Source organism: Ambystoma mexicanum, chromosome 10, assembly GCF_040938575.1.
Source record: "Ambystoma mexicanum isolate Mex_15411 chromosome 10, UKY_AmexF1_1, whole genome shotgun sequence".
NCBI classification, from domain to species: domain Eukaryota; kingdom Metazoa; phylum Chordata; class Amphibia; order Caudata; family Ambystomatidae; genus Ambystoma; species Ambystoma mexicanum.
In genome coordinates, this window is record NC_090932.1 from 1,601,402,637 (window position 1) to 1,601,425,679 (window position 23,043).

Below are 23,043 nucleotides of genomic sequence, written 5' to 3' on the forward strand. Positions count from 1 at the left end.
CGGTCACTATTGGGTTCCAACCACAGGCCCACCTCCAGCTTTAACCAATATATATTGTTTTAAATATATATATTTTCTTTTTATACAGTTTATAGTAAACTTTTAAAAAGAGGAAAGAGAACAATATCAAATCACACTAAATCAATCACATACACACATTGCTAAGCTTAACTCTTCACATACATCATACCACTTATCCCTTAGAACTCAAAGTTACAACGAGCCTCCTCTTTTTCCAAGAGCAAGCCATTCATTTTGTCCAAAAAGTTCATTAAAGCATACAACACCTTTCCCTTTAAGTTTGAAAAACTCTCCCACCAAGCATCACCACATAGCAGTGGACTCTGAGTTATGAACATTCCTAGGTGTTTAGTTGTTAACATCCTAAGAGTTGGGCAGTATAGAGTCAAATGCTTTAAGGTTTCATTTCTGCTTTTACAGAACCGACATCTTCGATTCGGATCATCTTCTCTGTGTCTTAACCTTAAACTCTCTTTTGTGTCAAATAGATTAAGCCGAAATTACATGTATGTGGTTCTGTATTTCATGCTTGGAGATTTCTCCAAGTATTGCGGTAAGATGTTCCAGTTTTTACCTTCTTTAGCGGCATCTTGCATCAGCCTATATTCATTCCATGTGGTGACTGTGTTTGCCCAGTCTAGTTCCCACATCTTTTTTTTTAACTAAGTTTGGTTTGTTTTTCAATGTCTCACTGTCAGTATTTAAGTCTGCCAGATGTTTTTCACATAATGACATCCAATTGCTCGGAACAGAATCTTTACTGCCTCTTCCCAAATCTGCAAGGATATCAAACTGCGGTGCACGATTGTCCACAATGATCTTCCTGTGCATGGATAACATGTTCCACGCTACTCTTGCGTTGATTGACACCAGTACTAGTTCATATCGGAGGCAGGCTATCGGTAATCCTTTTCGGAGTTTTAAGACTCTGCTTTAGTACGTGTTCTCCAATTGTGACCATAGTGTAGAAGATGATCCTAAGGCGCAGTCCGTGCCATGTATTAAGTCAGGCACCACCTTTTGATTATAGTGTGTCACCATCGGTTTTAAAGAGAATTTCCCATATTTCATATTGATGATTGAGTCTTGACAAGCAAGTTGTTTGCATTTTTGCTTCAAGCTTTGTGTCCAGGGGCCCATCGTTGAGGCTACGGTTAACCCACATACCAAGATATTTTATTTTGTTCACACAATTCAGGGGTTCATTATTCAAATGCCACACAAACATTTTTTTGCTATTTTATTCCCAACAAGGTCTTGCAATATGAGAATTTCGGACTTAGCTGGATTTATTTTAAAGTTCATTGGTGGCAACATTTTTCCAAAGCGGTCAATGTCTGTTTTAGCCCAATTGGAGTCAAATCCAACAGTACTATGTCGTCTGCAAAGAGCAACCAGCCAATCTCGTGGCCATTGATTTTTGGAGAGATTGAGTTTACAACTCCCAGTGTTTCCCCAATGTCAGAGAAACAAACCGAATAAAGTCGCTGCAAGAGGACAACCTTGTTTTACTCTTCTCTGGGTCTTAATTGGTGCAGTCAAGGTTCCGGCGCAGTCAAGTCTTATCTTGATTTCTGTTTCAGAGTGGCAATCTCTAATGGCACAAAGCAAACTAGCTGGACATTGCCATTTGACTAATTTGGTCCACAGCATTTCTCGATTTACAATGTCGAAGCCGTGCGATAAGTCAATAAATGCCAAATAGCTTTTTCTTTGGCGAATCGCTTCCATCTTCAACTGGTTTATTATTGTGAGATTCAGACTGCAACCCACACCTGTCACAAATCCAGATTGCTGTGGGTCATATCTGGCCGACGATTTGATCCATTTTAGCAAGTGGGACTGGAGATGTGTCGCAAATGTTTTTCCTACCACATCGAGGAGCGCAATTGGGCGATAGTTCTTTGGTTCCACTTGTAGCCCTTTTTTAAATATTGGCACCACGATTGCGCTCCTCCAAGGGTCCGGTATCTTACAGTTTCGTAATATTGAGTCAAACAGCAAGAAACAGAATTCAGCCCAATGTCCTGGGTGCTGTTTGATAATCTAGTTTGTTAGCCCGTCGGTGCCCGGGGATCTCGAAGAGCTAATTCTCTTAATGTTTTGCACAATGTCGTCTTTTTCAATTTTAATCGCCAATTGGCTCACTTTGGGTAGATTTACATCTGATGTTTCTCCCTCTTTGAGAACATAGCTGTGTAATGTTCAGTCCATTGTTTTTCTGAGACCATGTTGCTGGTTAATGCCACTTGCGGCGCTGTCGTTTCATTTAACTAGTTCCAAAAAGCACTCTTATTTCTATTTGCAAGTGTAGACATCATTAACTCATCATCACGTTGTTGGAAGATGGTTTTATGATCAATTAGCCAATTATTATAGCTTTGCTTAGCTTTTCTAATGCTGACAACTCGATAGCATAGCGGCTCCTTCTTACAGTTTCTAATTAATTTGCATAGTTCTTTTTTATTTTGGGCCAATTCAGGATCCCATTCATGAAGTTTTTTGAAGTTGGTTTTGCCACTGGGCACAACTACTTCTCTGTACTGGTCTCGGAGCGTGCAATAGTTTACTCGTTCCTGATCGTGATTTTTTTTATATAGAGCTTACCAGGTTGTTTACTTTACCAGTATGTAACCCAAGTCTGTTGCAGGAGCAACGTTAATGCTCTGCTGCTCCGTTTTGCCCCGTAGATGTTTTTGATCTTTAGCTAAATGATGCTTGATCAAATTGTGGTCACTATGTTTCATTTGTGTGACTCAGACTTTTAATTTGCTTCGTAATGCGCTCAGATGCGAAGACGTAATCTATTGTGGATGCTTGTTGGTTTCTCTGCCGCGTCGGTTTATGGGGGACATCTCCTGTGGTGTTACCATTCAGCATGGCTAGATCCCAAACTTCCATTTCTTTAACCACATTTCAGCCGCTCGAGTGTTGACTTTGGATCTTTTTATATTTTCCTTGCTGACTTCAGCTTGCAGACAATCTATGTTTAGATCTCCGCAAATCAAGATATTGGCAGTTGGTTCGTTGTCCTTGATGTTATTTATGATATTCAAGATTAACTCAAAAAATTGCCAATAGATGTTTTTTAAGTGCAATTCTTTGCCAATGCTCTTAATTTGGCCAGATAGTTTAAGCAAAGCAGCCTGTAGGTATGCCGTGTAATTCTCGGTATGAATCACCTGTAATCCACTTTCTTTTTTAACCATTAAAAGTAACCCTGACATCGGGCGCCCTTTCTTGCCTTTTACTGAAGGATTAATAGCAATCTCGTACGCCTCCATTATAAGGGCTTCCATAAGCCATGTTTCCTGGAAACACAAAATGTCCATATTTTTCAGCTCATCTGGTTCAAAACCAATATTTAGTCTTTAGGGCTGCAAGTGCTGAGAATCCAATCTCGCAAAGGTACAAGGTGCTGAAAGGTAACAGCACATTGGCTGCACATTTGGATAAAGTTGGAAACTCTTCAGACACTTTTTGCCAAAATCCACCCAAAGAATCTTTTGAATTGGCTCTCCAGTAGGCAGTCACTTTGAAGCTTCATTAGTGTAACGCTCACCTGGTATCCACGGGGACGTCACTCAGCCTGTTCTGACCTCTTACGACCTCGAACCCTTCCCTGGAGTCTACTCGACTAGAGACTGGGCCTTGTTTTCTTGGAAAGTGTGCTCTCCGTCCTGCTTTCAGCACAGGGGCGCGTTGATTGATGCAGGCTCGTTGCTGCCTAGTTACTTCACTGGCAAGAGTCTGACAGGTAAGTATAATAAGGCTTTTGAACAGTTCTCTAACTTCGTTCCTTTCCTTCCTTAGATGATGGCCGGCGTCCGGAAATGGTGACGTGCTGCGCTGCTGAGATGAGTAGCGCTAAAGGTGAGAGAGAGCGCGATGCAACCCTTTCGTATTTGTATTGAACCGAGTTCTTTTTCTGTGTCTTTCAGGTGCTGCAACGTTTTCAGCGTGGATGCCGGTAATGAAGAAGAAATGCTAGATGTTTCCACGCTAACCTGGAGTGTCTTTTCCCTCTTGCAGATGGATGAGAAGTTCTGGAGACAGAGTTCCCTCAGAGCGGCTGGGATTCAGGTAAGCGTTTGAAGCTCGTACAGTCTTTAAAAATAAGCAAAGATTTGCTGAATGCTTACTAATGCCTTTTCTGTTCTTTTCCCTATTCCTTAGGAAGCGGCGTACCGGGATGGGAATGACACCGCCAAAGATGCCCGCAGAACAGAAGAAGCGAAGAATGATGGGCAGAAGCGCCGCAAGATAAGGCTGTTCCTAACGGTGTTCTTGTTCTTGCAGGAGTTAAGCGCAGAAGAAAGATGCAGGCCTACTGGAGACCGATCCGAACATGGTGAGTGTCACGCTGCAGGTGCAGAAAACACAAAGGATGTTTCTCAGCCTGGGCGTGGCTTAAATAGTCTCTGGGTATCCCAGGTGTCTCTGGGCTGAACCACACCCAAAAGACAAGACTGCACATGCAGTTCTGGGAACCAGAATATGTGGGGGCATCCATCTTGTCCCCATCAATGCACTACAAGTCGAATCCCCAATGTTATCTTATGGGAGTGAGTGAGTCTGGTGCCGCAAGCGCCAAGTGTGACTCCAAGTGGGTCTTTGGAGAGATGGAGAGGCCCTTGAGGGCCATGTAGGTAATCGTGGCCTGGCTCCAGCCTGACATCTTGGAGGGTTGGGGACACGAGGGGCAGGAATCATGACAGCACTTCCCCCCCCCCCCACACCCCCCAAGGCCCCTCTCAAGGTGGCTCTTCTGTCTGGTCCTTGTTTGTTTGGATAGTTTTGATGAAATCGTCTAAGCAAGCGAGGTGCATGGATGTACTCACAAGGCTCCCATGTACTGTCTTGTGGACCATACCTCTTCCAGTCTACTAAGTAGTATAATTTGGATCCGACGTACTTTGAATCCAGGATGTCCTTGACTTCGAATTCTGGCTCCCCAGCGACTACTACTGGCTGCGGTGGCATTGCTACCCGGGTCCCATGATGAACAGGTTCAAGGAGAAACACAGGATGAATCTGCATGTTTGACGGCAAAGCTAGTCTGACCGCCACAGGATTTATCATGGAGGTGGCGGTGAATGGACCCAGGTATCTTGGACGGAAAGTTCGGGTTCCTTTAATGGACACGTGTTTAGACGCCAGCCAGACTTGGTAGTTGGGGGCCTTTGCTCGGTGTTGATCAGCTCTTTTGGCGATTCTTAGCTTGAAGTAGGTGTTCAGATGCCCTTTTAAAGGTTTGAGAAATGGTTGTGTGCAAGGTTTTGACTGCTGGCATTTCCAGGGTTGTAGGAACGTCCAACTCACAAGTACGTGGGTGCCTGCCATACATGGTGTAAAAGGGTGTCTGCCCAGTGCTGGTGTGTAGGGAATTATTAGAAGCATATCCAGCTATCCATAATAGGTCGAACCAGCTTCCTTCAGCTTGGTGTAACATGCAACGCAGATACTGCTCGAGCGTCTGATTTGTCCTCTCAGTTTGACCATCAGTGCGTTCTTTGGCTACTATCAGCTCTCTCCTCAGGGTGTTGGTCTCCTGCCTGGCTGCATGTACTTCTGAACGTAGCTGCCCCAACATGTGGGCTAACTGGTCGGTTTCTGACGTTTCCATGACGCCCAGGTGGATTTTGATGTGAGGCTTTGTGTTCTGTAACGCTCGCCTGGTATCCACGGGGACGTCACTCAGCCTGTTCTGACCTCTTATGACCTCAAACCCTTCCCTGGAGTCTACTCGACTGGAGACTGGGCCTTGTTTTCTTGGAAAGTGTGCGCTCCGTCCTGCTATCAGTGCAGGGGCGCGTTGATTGATGCGGGCTCGTTGCTGCCTAGTTACTTCACTGGCAAGAGTCCGACAGGTAAGTATAATGAGTCTTTTGAACAGTTCTCTAACTTCGTTCCTTTCCTTCCTTAGATGATGGCCGGCGTCCGGGGATGGCGACGTGCTGCTGAGATGAGTAGCACTGAAGGTGAGAGAGCGCGATGCAACCTTTTTGTATTTGTATTGAACTGAGTTCTTTTTCTGTGTCTTTTAGGTGCCGCAACGCTTTCTGCGGGGATGCCGGTTATGAAGAAGAAATGCGGTGAGTAAGCACGGTATGCAGCGCCTCTAGATGTTTCCACGCTAACCTAGAATGCCTTTTCCCTCTTGCAGATGGATGAGAAGTTCCGGAGAAAGAGTTCCCTCAGAGCGGCTGGAATTCAGGTAAGCGTTTGAAGCTCATGCAGTCTTTAAAAATAAGCAAAGATTTGCTGAATGCTTACTAATGCCTTTTTTTCTGTTCTTTTCCCTTTCCCTTAGGAAGCAGCGTGCAAGGATGGGAATGACACCGCCGAAGATGCCCACAGAACAGAAGAAGCGATGAATGATGGGCAGAAGCGCCGCAAGGTAAGGCTGTTCCTAACAGTGTTCTTGTTCTTGCAGGAGCTGAGCGCAGAAGAAAGATGCAGGCCTACTGGAGACCGATCCGAACACGGTGAGTGTCACGCTGCAGGTGCAGAAAACACAAAGCATGTTTCTCATTCTGGGCGTGGCTTAAATAGTCTCTGGGTATCCCAGGTGTCTCTGGGCTGAACCACACCCAAAGGACTAGACTGCACATGCAGTTCTGGGAACCGAAATATGTGGGGGCATCCATCTTGTCCCCATCAATGCACTACAAATCCAATCCCCAATGTTATCCTATGGGAGTGAGTGAGTCTGGTGCCACAAGCGCCAAGTCTGACTCCAAGTGGGTCTTTGGAGGGATGGAGAAGCCCTTGAGGGCCATGTAGGTGATTGTGGCCTGGCTCCAGCCTGACATCTTTGAGGGCTGGGGACATGAGGGGCAGGAATCATGGCAATTAGTTTCTCCTGGAGGTATATTGGGCTGGTGGGCCCCTACGTCGGCTAGGAAAGGAGTCATTGACGTTACAATTGTTGTCTGGAAATTACTTTGAGGCTAGTTCCGAGATGGCATCCTATTAGTTGAGCAACACACGAAAGATCATACTCTGTCTCCTCAAGAGCATCTACTAATAATGGAAATGCATTGGTAATGACAACATCAACGCTTCTCCTCCAAAGCTTCAGCTTCTTCTTGAATGCAGATATTTTTGTATTCATAGCAAATCATGTGGTTTCTGTGCCTTGCAGGGCGAGGTTTAGAACATTTTGCTTTTCAAACATGTTGCCATGGTAAGCTAACAGTACAAGCCAGCGCGAATCACTCAGATGATCTTCTTTCATCTGGTCTAAACCCAGGTGAAAGTGTCTCACTTCGTTCCCAAGTTCATAAATACAATTTAAAACCTTTCCCCTGTAGAGCCACCTGACCTCCGTGTGAAACAAAGCATCATGTTCAGCTCCCATTTCTGCACATAATGTGGCAAACAGACGTTCTCTTGTGGGGTGCATCTTAATAAAATTTACAATATTTACAACAGAAGTCAGCACCTCCGAGTTCATTCCCCATATTGCGCACAGTCAAAACTTCCTGGTGTATCATGCATTGTGTCCACAATATATGTGGAGCTACTGTCAACACTTTTGCTTTTAACCCAGCTCTAGCGCAACACATTGAAGGAGCACCATCTGTGCAAACACCAACACACACCTCCCACTTTAGGCAGTGGGAACTTAGGAAGCTGTTAACAATGTCAAAGACTTCAGATGCAGTTGATCTACCCTGATATGGTTTACAAAATAAATCCTCCAATATTTATTTTCCATGGCAGTACCTCACGTAAGCAATCAAATGAGCTTCTTCTGAAATGTCAGTGGCCTTATCAAACGTAGGGCAAACTGTATCAAGATGAATATCAATTCCGTACTGATATCAGGGGACAGGTCAGTGATGCGGCAGGAAATTGTGGTGCCAGATATAGGGATACTTTTGCATTTTTCCGCTGCACCGTCACCAATCATTACAGCGCGAATTGTTGGCAGAATCACTTTCTCTAAAAGGCTTTTTGTTTTTGCCCAGATTCAGAGTATGTGGTAAGAAGCTTCCAAAGTATTTGCAGGTACAGAGGCCACATTTGGAACTGTGTCTTTTTGCTTTGTTATGCCTTGCAGCTGCTGTACAAAGATATATATCCCTTAGCTTTTTTGCTAAATCAGCATGTGTTGCTTCCAAATGCCGGCTTCATTTTGTTGGCTTCAGGCCGTCATTTGCTAATGTAGCGCAACAAACCACACACTGAGATCCGTGTGAACCCTAAGTCCAAATAAGAGACATCATATTTCCCTGTTTTTGCATTTCTTTTGGCTGTTTCTACCTCTCCTTCCGCTTTTCGGTGGAGATTCCTACCATCTTTGAGCACTAGGAAACTACCTGGTTCTGTGGCATTACCACATTATAAAGTCCAAACACAAAAACCACCAATTTGTTTCGCCCGTTTTTCTGTTGGCTTTAAAATGCAGAAATATCACACACCTCCCCACTCCTGCCCCACCCTCTCCTGCTCATTCCAATCTGGGGGATTTAACCCCACAGCCCCCATTCCCCCCCCCCACATCAACACACGCATCCTCCCCACACAGACATATACATTCCAAAACTCACCTCTGCCTCCTGCGACGACTCCGCAGGGACTCAAAGAGTCTGTCAGTCCCTGCGCGCACTTGTGTGCGGCAGGAGTTTGACAAGTATGGCAGTTCGATTTAGAAAAAATGCTGCGTACGGTCACGGAGTGGTCTTTCTAAATCGACCATTTTCCCTCCCATCGATACATGACTTTTCACTTGGTACCAATGATCCATCTAAAAAAGGAGCCTGAATCTGTGAAAACATAACAACCCTATGTCATGTTCGTTTTTTTTTTTAATTTGTTTTTTATTGACAATATACATATAAGGATGGGCCGGACAGTCGACCCAACCAGCAAAACAATCAAAATTAACCAGATTGTCAATGATATTTTCTCTTTTTTTTACAATAACTCCCTTCCCCATTTCCCTCCACCCACCCCACCCCCCGCAATAGATCAACATGCCAAGTTTTGAGGTGTTGCAAACTTATTGAAACTTAGGGGAGAACACTTGCATACCACATGATTGTTAGATCACGTTCGTTTTTAATAACCATTTCAGGTTTTCAAACATGTTTAACGCCTAAGAAGTTACAACAAAAAAAAACATTTAAAATGGCAAACACCACATGCAAAGATTCAAATTGCATGTGCAATGTTCAATTGCTCACATTGTTATTTGTTGTTATTACTCTGCATTTTGTTGTTCCATTGTACAGCGCCTTGCGGTAAAGCGCTCTATAAATAAATAGATCAATCAATCAAAAGGAACCATGTGAAAAGCTTCGGGGGGGAAGCCCCTCGCAAAAATGGGTCAGAAATACTGGTTGGAATATAAAAATTCATTAATTAATTAAAAAAACACACCACACTGATACCAGTCTCAGAAGACTCCTTGTTCAAATCGCAAAGTTTAAAGATCTAATTATTTTTGAGAAGTGTGGTCCTGGACTAGGTCACAGATTGGCGGTGAAAACCACACCTTGATGTACATTGCACAGGGCCGATTTAAACCTTCACCACTTCTGCTCAACCAAATAGGGAAAATAAATCCTTACCTGTCAGTGCTTCACTGGATTTTCCTTGCTGGGACACAGATGGTTAGAGTAATACACCATCAGTTGGAGCGATGCTGCTGCGATGAAAATAAACAGTAGTCAAGGACACAGGGGTCTACTTGAGACTTCAAATTAAGATTAGATAAGCAGGGGCTAAAACTAGCTCTTGGGTGTTAGGCCTCAGCTAGTAAGCAGGACCGAATGCTGGGAAACCAGGAGAGAGTACACAGTGCACTATACCGCCCCAAACTGGACATGAGAAAGGAACAGCCTCAAACATAGGTTTGAAATCCCAGATTGTGACACCTAACTATACCTTTAAAAATTGCCCCACCTTCACACACAGCAAAATAGTTGTTTAAAAAAAAAGGCATCCTTACCTACGGCAAGTCCTACTACAGATGTCAGGATTTTTGATGGTGCCACTGGTGCTGGGGACTTTGCTCTCCTGGATAGGAAGATAGAGTCAATTTGTGTTCCTGCAATTGAAAAAGTACAATAATTGTTTTTTTTTTAATTTTAGACCTACCAGATTGACCTTACCAATATTTGCGGACTACAGTTAACACCCATCGCACAGAAAAGGGACCTAGGGTGCAGAGCACGACCAGGAAATCTCCCAAGTTGCCTATAAGCCAGTCCACCGCAGCTGGCAGAGATGACAGAGAGCAGTCAGTGCACATACCTGAAAACATGACTTGTACTCCATCACAGAGACACAAGATGATACAGCATCAGCTTGTTATATTTTACCCCTTCTATTCCCTGTCTAAAAGAGTTGAGAAGGCAAGCATGCTGGCATTCCAATCATTCATCTACATATCTTACATACAATCTGACAAGGTAGTGCTTAATACACCTAGATAACTCGGAAACATTGAGTAATAACCATTTGGCTTTTACAGCAGTTTGGTGACAGCGCTGAAGTAGCAGCAGACTCTGCTGCACCAGATATAAGGACCCCTGGCTTCTCTGCAACATATGGTGCCTCATGCAGGCGAAGGCCTGGCACCCACAGCAGGAAGATATAGGAATTCCACTTTAAAATACTTCTATGGCAGTGGTGCACCCAAAGTACTGTTGGTAATGCAATGATTTTTAGTACATCAAGGGAGGCATAGACTTGCTCTATAGTAGATGGCTACTGTGGTAGACATTACATATGCAAAACTTGATAATCGAATGACTTTTTTCAATTACTTATGAAAAAAAAAAAGAAGTGCTATAAAATGTGTTTGGCCAGGGGATGGGTTGGGGTATAGTGGGGTATAGCCTCTATAGAGAAAATCAAAAGTTGGCACCCAGAACCCCAGTTTAATTTCCTAATAACTGCTGTCAGCACAACAGAGGCATTTATTTGTGATTAACCAGTTTGACAAACATAACATCTTTATAAATATAACCTGTAATAAAAACACAAAGCAAGAGGCACACAATTGTTGTGGTGCTCGACAAAAAATTAAAAAAAAATTAAAAAAAATAAAATGATATATATATACATACCACATACTTCAAAGAAAACTATTGAACACAAGTTCCAGCAGCGTTTTTTAGTTTGAAAATAACTTTTTTCCTATGAACGTGTAAAATGCACATTTGAATAACAATAATGTGCCCAGCATGTAAACGGCCTGCTTTCAACAGTGATGCCCCACCTCCCCACCCCAGTGATGTTCATGGCCCATTCATTCCCGTGGTGTCTCTTTCAGGACAGAAGAAAACAAGAAAACAAACGGGATGAGCAAGCAAAGCCAGGAAATGAGCAAGTGCCGGCTGGGGGAAAAGGAGCGCTGCGAAGATTAGGTCACCGAGCCCCCAGCTTCCCTCAGCGAAGCTGGGGGCTTGGTAAAGCCTGGTATGGGCTGAGGCAAGCTGGGTCCCGCGATCCGGCCACACATCTGATGCCGGATCTTGGTGCCCCGCAGAGCCGGCCCATGGATCAGAGGCCTGACAAGGCAGAGAGGCAACCAATGCAGGGGTGGGGGGCATAGTTGTACGATATCTGGCTCCCCCACTGCGCATTGCTGGAGCCCAGCAATCTGCCGTGCGGAGCCGGGTATCATGCAACACCGGCAATGCACGCTTCGGTCCCCGCTCGCCTCCCCTGTGGCTCCCAAAGTGGGAGCACAGAGGGAGAGGGGTGCAGGGGGGACCAGCATTGCAGTGATCCGGCACCCCTGCTCGCCTCCTCTCCCCATGCATTCACTTTGGTGGGTCCACATGGAGAAAGGGGAGCAAAGGAACTGGGAAAGGCCTGAACCGCTCGCTTCTCGGTACCCCCTCCAACTGTGGTGTGGGTGGAGGGGTGAGCCAAGAAGCAGCATCCCTTACCGGGCAAGAAGAGGCTGGCGGCACCAGCAGGAAGCAACAACGCAGCCTGGACGCACAATCCAACTGCAAGAAAGCGCATGTCCAGGTTGCGTTTATTTCCTGTTTCGTGGACAGCCCCCCCCCCCACATCATGTTGCACTGACTGAGCATGTGCATGGGGGACCAGTGGCTCACCATTCAGTTAAGTGAGGCCAACCCCTCCGCCCCCCAAAAAAAGTACTGTTACTCTTTTCTTGCCGTCCTGGATCACACGCCCACCCAGGCATGTGGCGGCACCCCACAGATTGAAGACTTCTGCCTACAGTATGGCTAGTTTTAAAGGCAAAAAAACTCAATTGTTGTCCTCCTGCTGGTAAGAGTACATAGGAGTCTGCATTTTCACTGTATACTAACATAGAATACATGAACATGCAGGCATCTAGTCGGTGAGATGACACAGGGAAATGAAGGAACTCTGTCCTATATAGACAAACAGCGGAAAAAATGCTGGGTTGGGGAGAAATCAAGGAAGACATCTTGTGATACAGACAGACTCTAGCCGGTACAGCTAAATGTACTGCCTGGCAGCACTGAGCAGTAAAGTTAGGCACATCTCTCTGCAATGTTCAAAACAGACCCCCTCACCCAGTAACGACAGTAAAGTTATAGAACTCATCCCAAGGGAACTTCATGCCGTAGTGATCCCACCACCCGCCATCGCGGCTGCTGCTCTTCTTCCAGAGCCCCAGGCTGCTGCTGCACTCGTCCCCCGCTACGGTTGCGGCATATATCACCCCCGACCGATTTAGGCGGTAGGCTACTGCTTTTTATGCTATCCTACTGCCTACAGATTTCATGTACAGATCTTACCACTATTTATAGAGTCTGCCAGGATGAGTGGCTGCTTTATGGGGCTCTGACCAGGCCTGGCTCCCTGTCAGCCTGGTCCTCAGACAGCCAGCAGAAATCAATTCTGTTTTTTCAGGGGATGGAGGGCGGACTAATTAATTTGATTAATGAGGCTCATGACTTGACGTGCAAGTGCATGATGCCGCACAGAATCCACGCCTCAGCTACCTGCCCGAACTTTGCTCTCTGTTTTTTTTTCTGCTATGAGTGCACTGCATCAATGTGCTTCCCGTCTGCAGCGTCATCCCCTTGTTTTCTGCTAGATCTCACTTTCCTGCTTGCATTTATTTGCAGTATAGTCTGGGGAAATTACAATCTTTGCTCATGGCAGTAACCGTACATGATTTTCAAAGAGTGTGGCAAACAACTGACCCTTCCCAGACAGTTTGTTCTGTGGGATACAATACTTCTGATCGTGATGCTAAGCTAGGTGTCAACTCAGAATCACATTAAGAATACATTTCATATCCAAAGTAGTTGGCACAATATTAATTCTAAAGTCCACCAAAGCTAGAAATTATAAGCATAGCCACTGCCCACTTATTTCATCTTGGATCAGTACCTTATTCATACCTTTCGACATAAGAAGCATGCAGAAATACCTTGGCAAGTGATTTTGCATTGCTGTTCAGATTATGAATGCTGGACTAGAAGTACCAGAATGCAACATGATAGGAGACTATGCCCCACTACCCGCGGCCAATCACTGCGAAGATCCTGTGGGACCATCACTACTGTGACGAGACCACACAGACCAAGAAGAACCCTAACCCACGACTATATACTGAACCCGAGAAGATGGAGTAATGAGGCTCAAGCCTCGGTATCCAAAAACAGATCTGATGGATTAAATCGAACAGCAAAACGAACGGCCGGATAGGAGACTAAATGTTGGGTATCATAATTTTACATCTGCATTTGACAACTAAAGAGCTCTTACACGGTCCTTAAGGTCGTGCTAGTTTAAAGCATTAATTGCAAACATGATCCATTCCTGTCTATAGGCGATTATCCAGTCCTGGCTTTTCTTTGAATTCTGGGACTTTTAATATGGGTTTTATAATGGGAAAACCGGAACTACAAGTCCTAGAATGCAAAAGAAATAACTAGGACAGGATAAGCACCTACAGATTTGAATGGATCATGTTGGAAACTGTTAAGGGCGTAGACATTCCCCAGAAGAGCCGGTCTGATAAATTCATGTGCTTGTAAGACACAATTTGATAGAGCATGCATTTAATTTTATATATAACATGCAGAACATGTGCATAACAAACAATCCTCATTATCATGTAGCCAGGTTGGAAACCTTTGTTAGGGAAGCAACCCTTACAACCAGTGTTTGTTGCAGCTGTTAATTAAACTGCTGCTCATTACCAAAAAGTTACTGTAGAAATAGATTATTGTTACTGGTATGTTTTAAGATGAAAATATAGTGTGGTAAAAGCTGGGCATAGTGCGCACACATTACTCACGAGTGTTATTACATGCTAGACTGTCCTTCGTTGGTGCAGTCAGTCTGAGCATGTTCTCTCATTGTGGCATAGCAGTTTCACTGTCTAAACCAATATGACGAGTGTTTGGGGTAACCAGGAAGAAGTGGGCTGAGGCTGTGATAATTAATTAAGCATACAACAAATTCCTTGATAGCTGCAGTCTATGGAAATGTAGGCCCCCCCTGCCCAGAGTGACAGTAAAGAAATTAAATGTGTTCCATGTACATGTGCTGGCATAAAGACATTATAATAAGACGAAATCAAGCTCTATGATCACAGTATTTATTCCAAGATCGATACTAAGGTTGCCGAGACGTGTTTCGTGCACATCAGTCTTTTTCAAGGCACAGTATCTGATCCGATATTATGGATGTTCTTGACTAATAGTTCACAATGAGTATTGGGCCTGTTACACCTTATTGATGTCTGGTCCTGTTGCAAGTCACGTAACTTCTGATATTGTATATGGGCTTGCTTGTCTTATTAATTAAGAGTCACCCAGTTTTCCACAGTTCAATTCGTTTTACCTTTAGTCATGTCGGGTCCGCTTGTGCATGGGTCCCAGCCTTGGAATTTTTCCATGCATTAACCTAATCACCTGATTTGAAAGCTGTGTGGCTTTTTACTCATTTTTTTTTATTGAAAGTGTGCTGTAAAATGCACCATTTCGACCCATTATTTTAAAACATTGAAAGAATTATAGAATACACCTACCAACCCGCCCCCCCAAACCTAACTCCCAATTCCTTGGTACAGGCTCACTCATTATGCTCAAGACTCCCGTATATATTTGTTTGAAACATTAACTTATTCTAGCTAAAAATATATGTATATCACAAGCAGCTATTGCTCATTTAGCCCATCTGATTTCCAATGATGTTATGTTATTTTGCATTTGTATAGCGCCTTATGTATCATTGGTATGATCTCAAAGCGCTGGTAGGTTGAACGCCCTCGGGAACCGCAGTTCAAGTCAGTTGAGAGAGAGTCGTAAAGTGCGTGGGCGCACCAGGTATGTGTGCAACTGGTGTGGTTGTTGCATGATAGCTGCTTCTTAGCGGTAGGTGTGGTGCTGAGGAGATCAGCTGAATGTGTTCAGTCGGAGGGTTAACATCCAGACTGAGTTATGGCTGCGTTAGGCCTGAGGAGACGCCTAAGCTAGGCGGTGTGTGCTAGCTAGATGTGTTGAATTAGGATGATGGGTGGTTTGATGAGTCATGTTAGTATGAAAACAGCTTTACCGAATGTGTCATAGTACTGCTGTGCTCTAGCTGAATGATGGTGTATAGGAGAGAATAAGTGTAGTAGTGTGATATTGTGGTAATCAGTAAAGTGTATGCGATCAGGCACAATCAATGATGTTGGGAATACCTTCTAAATTCAACTTTTAACACAGTGACGCTATTAGGGCACGCTTTCTAAGTTCAGCTTTAAAACAGTGACGTTATTAGGGCACACTTTCTAGATTCACCTATAAGATAATGACGCTATTAGGGCACACTCAATGATGTTGGGAATACCATCGTTATTCAGCTGTAACACAGTGACGCTATTAGGGAACGCTTTCCAAGTTCACCATTAACACAATGAAGCTATTCGGGCATGCTTTCTAAGTTCAACTTTAACACAGTGACGATCTTAGGGTACACTTATTAGATTCAACTTTAACACATTGACGCTAGTAGGGCACATGCTATATTGTCCAAGTGTGGCACATGCTATCATTCACAATTCTAACTAAGAGTGGGACATGCTGTCATTCATAATGCACCTACGTGAGGGATATGTTACCAGTCACAATTCTAACTAAGTGAGAGAGGTATGCTACCAACCATAATTCTATCTAGGAGAGGCACATGCCAATATTCACAATTCCATCTAAGTGTGATGCATACTATCATTCACAATTCAAGCTAAGAGTGGGACATGCTAACATTGTTACACCAGTCTCAATGTGAGGCTGGCTAATTATCACCATTTTCTCAGGAGTGGCAATAGTTAGTAATGCAAGTACGTTAGAATGTTATGCAGGACATTTACAGTCAAGCCTTGAATTAGGTTGGTGCTCGAATCTCTCTAGGTGTGCATGGTGTAAGTATTTGTTACTCTGCGTTATGGAAAGGTAAGGTAGAGTGGCAGGGGCTTTCTGGAGTAGAGTAATTGCTCTACACCCCACCTATTCCACACTTACAGTTTTGGTGGTGTCTGATCACTGCTGGCTTCCCTTGCTGACACCTGCAGACACTTTGTCGAGCCACTACTGTAGGAGCTGCCCTTTACTTTGGGCCCTTAGCCGCAGGGCCTGCCCTGTGAGGGTCAGTTATGATGTGGAACAGTAGCCAATCAGGGGGAGGCGGGAGGGAAGGGGAAACAGGAAGAGGGCGCGGGGTGGGAGCAGGCTGCGAGGGCCTGGTAGGGGCTTTTAGAGGACCTCTGGGCCAAGAAAATAACAAAACAGGCTCACCGAGTGGGTCTTGGACTCAACGAGCTCCGCTGCAAATGGACAAAACAATAGCTTACAAGTCTAGGATAGACCAAGCCCAACACTCATTTACTGTAATTTGTTATGGACCATTTGTAAAGTTATGTTATTTCCTGTGATGTCATGAGGTAAGAGGTCATGTGATGTAATTTCCTTTGATGTCATTAAGCTGATCATTATTTTTGAACCTTCAGGAATCCATCTGATTTTTGGACACAGAATGTTGGCAAATATGCCAAGCCCGCGCGAGTCTGTGCAGTAGTGCAGAAGAAGAAACAAACAGGTGGCAAAAAAGGGCTTAATTTCCAAATGGGAGAGTTCATTTCTGTTCAAACAGTGAAAGCCTTGTTGCGCAGATAAGGGTGAAGAAGCCGGAAAATACAGCAAAAAAGCCACTGCCATTTGGAAGTGGAAAACATGCAAGTACGCTTACGCAAACAATAAATATCGGTATCCAGTGATTGCATTGAATGCCAAAGCATTGAAAAAAAGCATTGAATGCATTTTTTTCATGGGTAAAGGTTTTATTTAAATTATAATGGGTTGTAAGGGGTAAAAAAACAGGGGTTGGTGGGAACCCCCATTGACATTTTTTTTTAAAAATGCATTCGATGATTTTTTTTAGTTGCTTTTTTTAGATGCTAAGGCATTCGATGCTATCACAAATAAACCTAAATATCCGCTAAACAACCCATCAGGTCATTACGAACCAATGAGACCGCGCTACAGTTTGGGAAATGTTGGCGGTAGACGTTTTGAAATTCAGGCATCCAGGGAATGGTACTCACTCCCGATGAATATATTAGTTTCTTCTTCTCTGATGAGCTTTAAGCAATCATTGAAAACCCTTCTTTTTAATGTTGTCTAACCCTTCCTTCCTTTATGAATCTGTCCCTCCTACCCTGCTCTATTTTGGTGCTCTGAGGCCAATGGGCGTTTAGCACAAAATTGAAATAAATAAATCTGACTTGCTGGCAGACTAATTTGGGAAAAAACATCTGCCCTGAAATTCCCTCTGTGTGCGGGGCACTGTCATAAATCACTTTGGCTAGGGGTCGAGGGGGGGGGGACCAGGGTTGGGTATAATACTTATCAGCAGTGCTTTAAGTGGGTCGGGGCCAGCCTGGAATGGGCCCCAGCAGTCTCCTAAAAGTGGATGTGAGCCAGGGCTCCCCCGGCCCACCCAAACATTGGCGGTACACATTATCCAGCCGCAGACGCAGCCGCGACATGAGATGCGTCCGCAAGTCCGACAAGCTGACAGAAGTGCCAGCAAGCGTCAGCATCGCTGTGACTGGCTGACACTTCTGTCAGTCACTGTGTTACTGTCCTTTTGTTTCACCCTCACCAGGCCACTGAGGGGTCTTTTACCCTCAGCGAACCTGGGGACGGCGTAACATATGTTGAGGTTTATAAAAGATAGCTTGGAAAGTATCCAATTCAAGCCATCTTTGAGAAAGCTTTGCCGACGGACAAAGACACCTTAGGCTTTGTCCATCGGTAAAGCTTTATATGGATTGGATCATGTACTTTTCAAGCCATCTTTTAGAAACATAGAAATGTTTTAAAAGGATGGCTTGAAAAGTATGCAAACCATAAGGTTATATATTTGTGTGCGTACCTTACTATGGGTTGTGTACATTTCAAGCCATCTTGAAGTACACAAAACATAGTAAGGCAGGCTAACAAATATATAAATGCAAGCACTTATATATTTATGTGCATACCTTGCTATGGTTTGTGTACTTTTCAAGCTCTGCTTGCATATGACACAAACCACAGTAAGGTACTGCATACAAATATAAAAATCTTACATGCATTTATGTATTTGTGTGCAGTACCTTACTGTGGTTTGTGTACTTTAAGGCCACGCCCATCCCACAAGCCACACCCCCAAATGAGCCCCGCCCCTCTCGATTTCTTACCCCACTTAAAGCCCTGATTACCAGCCAAGAAGACACACAAAGATTCGATGTTACTGCAATCAAAATAGGAAAAACCAACACACCGGCACCTAAATACACCTGACGCTTGGAAACACTTCCGAGATGTAGAAGCGCATTATAAATACCCAATAAAATAGCAATACCTGCACTTGCACAGCGTGGAACCTCCCAATAAAATAGCAATACCTGCACTTGCACAGCGTGGAACCTCCCAATAAAATAGCAATACCTGCACTTGCACAGCATGGAACCCTCCTTCCTCCATGATTCGCTCGATAAACGCGTAGACGTCCTACTACGTGAAAACGTCATATGACGTAAATATTAGAACGTTATGGGATTCTAAAGGCATTTCGGAAAGTGTCGGCAAACTTTTAAACCAACACACATGCTATGGGTCTCATAGGGACTTTAAATGTTTTTCAATTGATAATGACAGCAACATAAGATCTCCCTTAACGAAATGCTCATTTTTAGTTTCAGGTGAAGGCGTGCCATCCAGTTCCTATAGTGACGTATATATGTGCATTTCTTTTACCATCCATTGACTTACATCGTTTTCATCCCAATGTTGGTAAGAGGAGCGCATTTGCAACCTCTGCAAATGCACGTTGAAGTCCGAGGCTGCAGCTGAAGCTGTCACTCGTTGTATTGCACTCCACACAAGTTGAACTTAAACATTGTAGGTGCGTGACTTTGTTGTTGGGCTTGTAGACACAGTAGCTGCCCCGAAGCTCATTTGCGGTACAGTGCAGGCCCTGGAATGCTCGCAGACGCAGTAACTGCTGTGCAGCTGCTGCACAGCCCGTGGTCTGGTGTCAGTGACTGTATCTGCGCCGGCGGCTTGTGAGTGCAGACGTGTCCTGTCTCCAGTTCCTACTCTGAAAGTAATGCTTCCCCAGGGCTAATGGCTGCAGATCCGGTACTTCCTCTGGGGCTAATGACCCTTGTGTGGATAGCAACTGCAGGCACAGAGTCTGTTCTAGGTCTAATGGCTGCAGACACAGAAACAACTCCCTGATGAATAGCTGCAGACACAATACCTGCTGTGGGGCTAATGCTCTGATTACTTATCGGTAATCTTCATTACTCCTAGTCCTACTCTTCCTCGTCACAGTACTTACTTCATGAGGCACCTGCCTCCGACAAAGGACCTTCTTCTATTTCTTTAAATCTCTATAACTCCTCCCCCACATCCATGTCACCCAGTTTCATATTACCAAGCCGGAGCATGGGACCTTCCCTGGAGGGAGGGTGAGGAGGGTCGTCGGTACTGTGACGAGGAAGAGTAGGACTAGGAGTAATGAAGATTACCGGTAAGTAATCAGAGCATTACCTCCACGTCCACTCTTCCTCGTCCCAGTACTTACTTCATGAGGTATACCAAAGCAGCAACAGGGAAAAGGTCCCAATGAGACACAGAGCCAAAAACAGTGTAGCAAAACACACCCACAATAACTCTTAAATCACATCACCGCAGACAAAACTCCAACCACGAAGGAACCAACCCCCGAGTGGGAGAAACTCAACCCATAGCGGTTGATGAAAATGCCTAGACCAGCCAAGGCGGCAGCCATACAAATCTCTTGCAGAGAAAAACCCTCCTTGCATCGGCCCAGGAAGCTGCCAAACCCCTGGCAGACCGCCCCTGATTGTGCGCAGGCACAGGCAGGCCAGAAGCCACATAGGCCCTAGAGATCACAACCCGGAACCACCGGAAAATGGGAACCACAGATGCGTTATGCCCAGCCCCAGCCGGACCACAAGCAATCAGAAGACTATCAGATTGGTGGAAAAAGCAAACCAAGCCAAATACTCCAACGCGTCCCGCCGGACATCAATGTTAAGCCGAGCCACCTCCTCAGGCGTCTTGGATCATGAAAGAAGTCAGGGAGAACCAGACCCTGAGAGGTGTGAAAACCGAGAGACAACTGAAGGGAGAAACATCGGATCACACCCCGGCACCACCGAGTCTGGCAGCACCCTCAGGAAAGGAGCGTGACATAAGAGAGCCCCAATCTCCCCAAGCCTACGGGCAGAAGTGAGGGCAATAAGAAAAGCAGATTTCAGTGTAAGAAGTTTGATATCAATCTCGGAAATGTGCTCAAAAGGAGGCCCGTGAAGGAACCGTAATACAAGAGGGAGATCCCAAGAGGAAAGCCCTTTATCAGCACAAGGACGGGAAGAAGAAAAACCCTGGATCAATTTCCCCACCAACACCTCCCCATCCAAGTGACCGTCAGAGTCCCCCAAAAGTAATTTCATGGAGGCCCACTGAGAGCGAAGCCTGGAAAAACTGCCAGGCCCCTGTCAAAACCCCTCCTGGAGGAACCGAAGGATACCAGAGGCCAGAACGCAGGGGAGGGATCCCAGACCGCCCATACCAGTCTCGGAAATGGCCCCAGTGTCTGCCTAACACCTTCAGAGTGGAGGGTCTAAGAGCATCCATTTGGACCCAACTACAGGATCTGAGAACCCCTGAGATATCAACCTAGACTGAGCAATAGCCACACCGCCCATTGCATCTGGTGGAATTCCAACCGCAGATCCCCTTGAAGGGGACACGGCCACCTCGGAATCAGCCAAGGTTCCTAGGACCGAAGCTCCAACAGAGAGGGGAGCCAACTCCGGCGGGACCAGAACGGAGCTAACAACAACACAGTCACCCTGGACACTCTGATGCGCCAAACCACCCGGGGCAGAAGGGGAATAGGCAGAAAGGCATAAAGGAAAACCCCAAGGCCACTGTACAGAGAGGGCGTCCATCCCCCAATCCCCTCAGCCTGAAACCTAGAGCAGAAGAGGGGAACTTCTGCTGAGTCCGGGGATGCAAACAGGTCTAGAACCAGGGACCCTAATCTGACACAGGTCACCGCAAAGACCTGGGCCAACAGGACCAGTTCCGCAGAGGAGTGAAAACCGGCGTCTGAGAAGATCCGCTTGAACATTGTCCACCCTTCTGATACGTGAGGCCACCAGAGACACCAGATGAGAGTCCTCCCGGGTGCCTATCAGCGCTGCCAGAGCATTCAAGGAGTGGCCGGAAGCCCTTTTGCAGTTGACATATGCCAAGGCCGTCGTATTGTCCGATCGGACCAAAAACCGCCGACCGTCCAGCAACTCCTCAAAGTACACCAGAGCTTGGACAATGGCACAACTCTGGATGATCGCCGGCTCTCCCCAGATCTCACAACCCTTGAGCTGAGAGGACCCCCAATGTAGACCCTTTCTGCTGGTGTTGGTAGTAGGAGAGGCCACAGGAGGAAGGACCATGCACACCTCAGCCTGTAGACCTGAAACCCCCCGCCACCATAGCAGGGACACTCGCAGCGCTGGGGACACTGAAAACAAAACTACGAAAGCTGAGATGTCGGGAGCCAGTGGGAGAGAGTATAAGACACCAGGAGACGTAACCGAAGACGGGCTCAAGGAACTGGAAAACATGCAAGACGCCACGTGCCCCGTAACTTCAGCAACAGGCGAGACGAGATATACTGCCTTCTGAGAACCCAGCCCAGAACAGCCAGCAAGCGCCCCCCCTGCACAACATCCAGAGTACGCTCTCCCCAGACGTCCGGACAAGCAGTGCAGGGTCTTGAGACCCATAAGCAGGTGACACATCCTAGAAGGCATAGGGACCAGGAACACCCGCAAGTAGAAAACTTGACCCTGAACAGGGAGAGGAACGGGCAAGACGGTAACCCACAACAACCGTTCGGAGAGAACGGATCCCATGGCCAACTACTTGGAGCGTGAGCTGGGTACCAAAGTCCTAACCATGCAAACCTGGACAGGAGGAGACAGGAACGGCAACTGATACCCCCTCCAGAAGGAGCCCATTACCCAGGAAGCTTAACCCCACCGGTCCCATACACCTCCGAGAAGATAGAGACGAGGAGCCAGGGAAAACCGCCAGTCACTGCACTTGCACCAGAAGGAAATCACAGGACGTTGAAACAGGCCTGCGCCACAATATAACAGCATGCTTGTCAGCCCACAAAAAGATCTGACCTATCAAAAGGAAGATACTGGACAGCCCAGAAGTCCAGCAGACTATGGCCCCCTCAGCTGACAGAGGAGCCACCAGGCTGGCGTCAAAAGGGCAGAGTACTGTCACAAAGCGGGGCAAAGCAATCCATCCCGGATAGCCGACATCAAAGGCAACCCCCTACCTGAGGTATGCCTATACTGGAAAACCCACTGAAGTGACATCCCCCTCCACCGGCACCAGGGGCTCTGAGAACCCCTCTAGGCACAGACATGTGCCACCATGTGCCCTATCACTTCCCACAAGTCTG

General features: G+C 45.7%; 1 protein-coding gene across 12 annotated transcripts in view; it reads right to left on the bottom strand.

Moving 5' to 3' along the window:
* Positions 1-23,043, bottom strand: part of YDJC (YdjC chitooligosaccharide deacetylase homolog) — a 291,953-nt gene that overhangs the window by 263,247 nt on the left and 5,663 nt on the right. For 3 of the 12 annotated variants that reach the window (XM_069619967.1, XM_069619966.1, XM_069619965.1), the window contains exons 2-3: positions 9,983-10,081; positions 9,603-9,679 (exon numbers count right to left, since the gene is read on the bottom strand). The gene's annotated coding sequence lies outside the window, so the exon portion shown is untranslated. Of the gene's footprint in view, positions 1-8,579; positions 8,796-9,602; positions 9,680-9,982; positions 10,082-18,888; positions 18,938-18,974; positions 19,042-23,043 lie in introns of those variants that run through there. The other 9 variants (XR_011276240.1, XM_069619968.1, XR_011276238.1 and 6 more) reach the window with 6 other exon arrangements.